Source organism: Astyanax mexicanus, chromosome 1 (genome assembly GCF_023375975.1).
Source record: "Astyanax mexicanus isolate ESR-SI-001 chromosome 1, AstMex3_surface, whole genome shotgun sequence".
Taxonomy (NCBI): domain Eukaryota; kingdom Metazoa; phylum Chordata; class Actinopteri; order Characiformes; family Acestrorhamphidae; genus Astyanax; species Astyanax mexicanus.
Window position 1 is genome coordinate 77,906,002 of NC_064408.1, and position 7,384 is coordinate 77,913,385.

The following is a 7,384-nucleotide window of genomic DNA, read 5'->3' on the forward strand; positions in this document are numbered from 1 at the left end:
AAAAAGAAAGAAATCCCTCTGACAGTGTTCAGCAAGTGCACCGTGTTAGTCAAGTCAAGTCAAGTCAAGTCATTATCAACCGCTTCATCCATTAAGGGTCGCGGGGGGGTGCCGGAGCCTATCCCAGCCGGCATCGGGCGGAAGGCAGGATACACCCTGGACAGGCCGCCAATCCATCGCAGTGCACCGTGTTATTATATTAATAATATATGAGGTTATATTCTAAGCTACCTATTTAAGCAAAATGCTATTAAAGGGTAACTAACCCCCCTGATTTTTGCTGACTCCACCCTCAGCTCAAATTTTAAAAGTGCTAAAAAATGGGAGGGGTACTTTGGGAGAGGCACAGGGTGATGTATGGGTTTAGAGGCAGGGCAGAAGGGAGACCCAGAGAGTTGGAAGTCAGCAGGTGGGGGTTATTATTGATTGTCCAATCTGAATATTGTGATGTGTCCTTGTACTAAAGTACACGGACACATCATCCACGCCTATAGCACAGTTAAACCTAAGAGGGCGCTGCAGAGGTGGAAATTACCACAAAAAGGTTAGGAAATGTTAATAAACATTTAAAGCAGAAGTTGTATGTTTCATTACTTTAAAGGGACAAATTTCAGCTATAAATGGAAAAATATATATGATTTAGGGTTTAGTGGCTTTTTAACCTAGTTAGCTTACCTAGAAAACCTGCTAATGCTACCAGATAAAAAGCATTAGTTAGCTTAGCTAGCTCACATTATATCATGGTTAAACAAATTATAAAGTTAAGTTCTTGGAACTAGCTAGCTTATCTAACTGGTTTTAAATCAAAATTACTCTAGCTAATTAAACGTTCTACTAGCTAATGCCATCACCAAAGTACCAAGTTGTCTGATTAAATGTCTTAATGTTAGCATAGAGCATTTTATATCTACAATGATTTAGATTTTGATAGCCTAAATATCATGAGGCTGATACCACTCCCCCTTAAAAGTTGCAGCATTTGCTGATGTTACTGCACCACTGAGCATCAGTCAAGAGCCTCAAGCATCATTTAAGTTGGTCTGAAAAAATGTGAGAAAGTTGACTTTACCCTCTTTTAAGAAAAATTATAGCAAAAAAACAATAATCAATTCCACCTCAAATTCTGCAGATTCAGGCTTGTCAGAAAATGTCACCAGCAACAAAACAAGAAGCAGAGATGGAAACCAGGAAAAAAAAAGCTGACCCTCCAGCTAATGGAAAAAAATAATCAACAGATTTATTTGGTTGTCTTACATCTTTTGAGCTTCATTTGAGTTACATTTAAACCTTTCTTTAACTTGCCTCTTAACTGTTGGTTAGTGTTAAAATTCTAACACTGACTAAATGTTTTTTTTTACATGTTGAATAAATCCACAAATAAATCCATTCTGACATCAGAGATCAACATTGTTTAATGAAATATGGTAAATCAGTGTTAATTCAATGTTCTTTTTCTATGGTTCCTTAACCCCTCCCCTTCGTTTTTATTACTGACATATAGTAGAGAAAAAATGTAAGTCAAATTATTTTTTTAATGACCAGTTAGCATGTCTTTGAAGTTGATTTGAAATGATATTTTACATTACTGAAATGGTGGAATGCTAAATGCTGGAATTTTACTTATATATTTAAATATATTACTTTCATACTTTGTAATTTATTCATCTACAGAAGGTTACTCATGAGTTTTGGTCATTGCATCAGGCATACAACTCACAACAGGTAGTTGCACTTTGTTTGTTTACACTTGCTGACTGTAGACCATCTGTTGTTGTATAAGGACTCCCCTACCCCAGCCTTTAATAAAACAGCATCACTATAGGACAATTTCTAATACTATTTTGTTGTTAAGTCAGACTTAACATATTCTCTCATTTGTATATGGCCCTAAGAGTTAAGCTGTGAATGTGCGGTTACACAGGTGGTGACACCTGCCAACATTAGTATAGTCTGTGTTACACAGATTTAGTTTATTAGTTAAATTTCCAAACAATATCCCAGCAAAAAAAAAATTCAATTACATTTTGTTGTAATACTCTAAATTTGTAATTAAAAACATTCCAGTGAATAAGAACTCGAGGTTTCTGAAAAGGTCTCACTTTTGGAAAGTCAGAGTGTCATTTAGTGATTTTTAGAAGCATGCTGAAGGCCTTCGCAGCATTCATCTGGTTTAATAAAAGAAGACTGCATAATGTTATCAGCTCCTTCACTGAACCTGTGTGGGCCATGCTTGATTAGGAAAAAAGAAAAAAAAAACGAGGATTTTTGAGTCTGTGATTTTAATATAAAAATGCATTATACAAGGTATATAATCAGATCGGCTGATGGTGAAAAGAAAGCATGTGGTGTATGTGTGTGTGTGAGCTGTGTGTGGGATTTTTTTCTGTGTTTAAAGAAAACCCTTTTCATGCAGTCTGCCGGGCCACCGTTTCTGCTTCCCCCACTAGGGGAGAGTGAGAGAAAATGATCAACAACTGACGCAAAAGACTACGGCCTGAAACAGCCCGAGACGTCAAAGCTCTCAGGATCATTTTTCAAGATGACCAGAGGACAGGGGAAAAGCACAGATGAAAGAAAAAAGTGGGGAAGTGTCTCTACCAGAGCGCATAATAGCCTGCCTGTTCTGATTCAGTGGTCAGCGCCTGCTCCATCAGCCCTGGCTGAGGAACACTTCATGCGATGGACTGCCACCTTGTGCAGCTTTTACGTCCTCAAGCTTGACAAACAAGCACAGCTGTAAACTCCCATCAATCAGAGGGTCCACGGTGTCTGAAACAGAAAGCTTCGTTTCACCTTCAGCTGTTCCTTTTGTCTTTCTTTGTACGTGGGTCTGCGCTCACGGCCGAGCGTCTGCAGCGCTTCGCGAGGTGGGGGAGGGCACCGATACCTGCAGGCTCGACTCCGGCTTTTGATGAGCCCGAGATCCAATTTGTTTGTGCTGAAATGACTTCAATCCTTTTGCCACAGAACATTAGGGCTGCAAATGAATATCTTCTGTGCATGCTTCTCTCAGCTGTGTCTGGAGACATGATCAGGCTCCTAATGGCAATTTCATGAGGGAAGTGAAGCAGTTTGTGCTCCCTCATCTTGCCATGGGAGTCCAAAATGACTTTGGCAATGACATACAGGCTGTCCCGACTTGCAGAGCTGCTGGAAATTTTGTTAAACCCATTACAATTTTTGCAGTCTGCATAACTGTATTATGAATTTTACCTGATAACCTCGATATAATCTCTAAGAGGAGATTACGAGAACCCAACAGAATATTGTTATGTTGTTGCATGTTTTGTGTACAATGTTTAAGTATGTAAATCTCTAGAAATTTCAAATCAATATCATGTCAATCGAGTGTGAGCTTCCTTATCTCAATCTTCCCTAGTCTGGTCTTCACAACATAGTTGAATAGAAGAGTGGCATGCCTCAAACAAAGGAGATTCCTGACAACCTCAGCAAGAGCTATCAAAGCATATCATCTTAGGAAGTGACTATAAAACTGCTTGTAAAGATTTTGGCCTTTTTTGACAATTCACAGTGAGCTACACAACATCCATCATCACTGTTACTCTCAGAAGGAGTGTTCATTCAGCAAATATCACTGCAACACTCCAAGAGTTTGTCAAATTATTTTATTTGAAGTTATAGTAAAGAACCCCAGGCTCTCTTGTGTTGAATAGCTTCAATTCAAGGAAACTCTATTATCCCAAAAAATAATAATAATAAAAATATGGCTACCAATCAGAAGTTTGCTTAAAGCCACATAGTACCATCAGAAGCCAATTGGAAGAATGTTCTCCCAGATCATCAACCCAGAGTTTAATGTTTTGGTTTAATTGAAAAGCCATGTTTGCTGAAGCAGTATATTCCAACATAGGAGTCTTGTCCCAACTGCGAAGCATGGGGGTGATGGTATCATGGCTTGGGGCTGCTTTGCTGCATCACGTCCAGAATCACTTACCTTTCAATCAGTGTACCTATGTTTGTTAGTGAAGAATGTCAGGGTTCCTGTGTGTGAACTGAAGCTCATTTGTGAGAGGATCATGCATAAAACAATGACCTTAAACACACAATGAAGTCTACAAATGAATATTAAAATTCAGGACAATTATCAGCATATACGGAGGGGTCTACAAGCCTGAGGTCTACAAGCCTGACACTAATATGCTGTACTGTATCATATGTTGATATATAATACTGTAACCTGGGGTGAAGCAATAAGGCCAGATTTATTTACACAAAGAGTGACCATGCAGTAATTTTCTTTCACATGGTTGTCCAGCAGTAAAGACAGTTTTTTATTCTCCACACTAAAAACAAGAGGGTAAACAACAACCAACCAATCCTAACAGAAAAATGGCAGCCACTAAGCATGCTGGAAGATCCACAAGAGCTCCTGATCAGCAAGAAAACCAATATTTATGACTAGATGGTTTAAGGCTTTGAAGGGTATAGTAAAAAGCAAACCAAATAGAAATGTCTGTAACCAATAAGCATGGATAATCCAGACTGTGAAGCTTTGCAGCAAAGCCAAACCTAATCTTTGAGGTGTCAGCCATATTGTGTGTCTCATTAACTCGGTCCCTCACCCTGCATAGGAAACAAATAGGTGTTCTGGTGGAATTCAGCAGACAGCATTCACGCTCATTTCCAACAGTAAAGCACTAGCGGCTTTCGTTCTAAATGAAAGTTCTCTGGTCTTAAAAGAGAGTTCACACACAAGCCTTTGAGTTGATGTTTTAAGCTGTGCACAGTTAACCACAGCTTACACAGTGATGACAAAGAGGGATCACAAATTTAACTCCTCAGTAAAGGCTGTTCGATTTCTTAAACACTACATTTCAATGACCTTCTCCCTAAAAAAAAAATCATCCAGCAAGAAATAGAAAATCTCCAATAGCGCCCAACGTCAAGCTGTTTAAAGCTGGCAAACACTAAATGTATGAGCCAGGGTAAAGAGAGGACCTCACAGATTAAGGAAGAGTGGTTTGAAGCTGTCATGCTAAAAAGTGTTTTTCTGCATATCTCTCATGCCCAGCTGTCTCTTTCTCTCAGACTTATGGCCAAGCTCCTTCTGATCCACTAGAAAACCTGCAATGCAGTCAGGGCTGTGCCTTACGCCACCCCACTACCCTGGAAAAGCTGTTAATTGTTTTTGAGAACTTTTAGTCCATTTTTGATGACAAATCTAATCCGTTACTTTCTTTTTTTTTTCGATAAACAGCAAGGGAGCAGAGAACAGTTATGATTCAACAGATCAGACTATTTTCATAATCATTGTCATGCAGAAAAAAAGCTTTCTTTTGCCAGCTAAGCAATATTATATTCTGTCAGTTCAATCTATGGCTTTTAGCCATTGAATGACACATGATGTGTCTAAGAGATGCAGTATTGATTGTGTTCGGGCCTGCCAGAAAAAAAGCTTGAAGCTTGAGGTATCAATTATGCTCTTTAGTCAGCTTTCACAGTTTATACCAGAAGCCTCCAGTACACTAAATGCCTATACATGTGGTCAGCAGTAAGGAGTCATCTATGCAGGGTAGGCACTACTGAGGTAACCTTGCTATAAAAAAGCTTAAAGTCTCAATTATGCTCTTTAGTCAGCTTTCACAGCAAATATAAATCTCCAGTGTATTAAATTGCTACATATGAGGTGAAACATATGGTCAGCAGTGGGGAGGCATATGTGCAGGGTATAGGCACTACAGAGGTAACCCCTTTATATCTTATAAAATAGATCTAACTGGAGCCTTATTGCTGTACTGGGTGGCTTTTACCCAGTTCAGTTTGGGGATGTTCCTGTTTAAAACCAACTACTAAATATGGTTGTTTTATAAACAGTCTTATCCATATGAAACTCAATGATATATAAATAAATTGTGGTAGTGTGAGGGTGATTGGCCAGGAAGTTACCTAAAAATGTGTGCATGTGTTGCTAGTCCTATTTGACATCTATCACATATTGGATTCATGTTTTGAACCAATTTGGCCAGCTTTGGTTTAGTCAAATATAAGCGATGAACTATTTGAAATGAAATTATAATGTGCCTTAAACTTATAGGAGTATGTATGTAACATATGTATGTATGTAACATATTTTACCAGAGTTTGGTAGATTAAGTATTAGTTCAGTAAAACACTAGCATAACAATAAATACAAACAGCAATTTTAGCAGAGCTTTCACAGCACAGTTTTCCTTAACACATCACATAATCTCTCCTAATCTGAGTTTGATAGAGTTATTTATTTCTAGTTCTCATTATATCAACAACTGGTTTGGTAAATTGGTAAATTTGGTAAATCAGGTGAGCTGCAGACGGAACTGAAACTAAATCTGGAACTACACTTTGTTCTTCAGTTTGGCTTAGTTAAAAATGAGAATTCCTTGTTGTGTTTTCATGTACATATGTTTATTTGCATCTGTTCAAATCATATGTGGTGCTTTTCGTAGGTAATACTTATATTGCTGAGATAAATGTATTAGTGTAATTTGCTTTGGTGCCTAAAACCTTTGCACAGTACTATTTTTATATATATATAGTGCCAAGTACATTTTTATCTGTGGGTTAACTTTCAAAGCTGTATCTAATACTGACAAAGGTAAAAAGAGGAATTGAGAACATTTTGTGGATACAAAACTAGATAGTTGTATGCACCTGAAACTAAAATGAGCTTAGAGAATATTAAATTCTATTCTTAGTTGTTCAAAAGATACATTTTATCAGTAAACAGATCCTTTAACTCTTTTTTTGTCCAAGATGAAAAAGGCCTTATACATGATAGAGGGAGTAGATGAGTTTTTCATTTTTAGCTTATATATAGAGAGTTCATTTAGTGAAAAAGCTCTTCAAAACTGCAGCCAGATTTCCAGGGTCTGGCTTTGTATGGGTCATTTTAAGATTACAATGTAGGAAAGAGGAACAACCAAATGATTCCTTTAAATAAACCCACTTAGGGGTGGATGAGTCCTTGGTATAGATCAAGAATAACATAGCTAATGTTTGAAGCCTATTAATAACTTGGTAAAAAAAAAAAGGCTAATGGTAAACTGCCTTGAGTACAATCCTCGTTATCACTAAAAATCATCAGCTAGGAAAAGATGCTACCTTAAAATCCTTTAGAATTTTTTTTAGATCATTTTTGCTACAGTATCTATTTTGTAATTTAAGAGTGAAATTTGGAGTTAACCATCAAGTGTAACTCATTTTGAGACTACTACTGTGAGGTTTGTCCTGATTGACTGGTGCCTCAGTACAAGAAGTACTATTTTTATTAATATTGTTATTAACAATCTTAGCAACAGTTTCTAATTTATTAATTAAGTAATAATTGTCCATTTTTATTCTTCATTATTTGGTGCCGCTGAATGAGGAAAGGTCTCCTATAGAC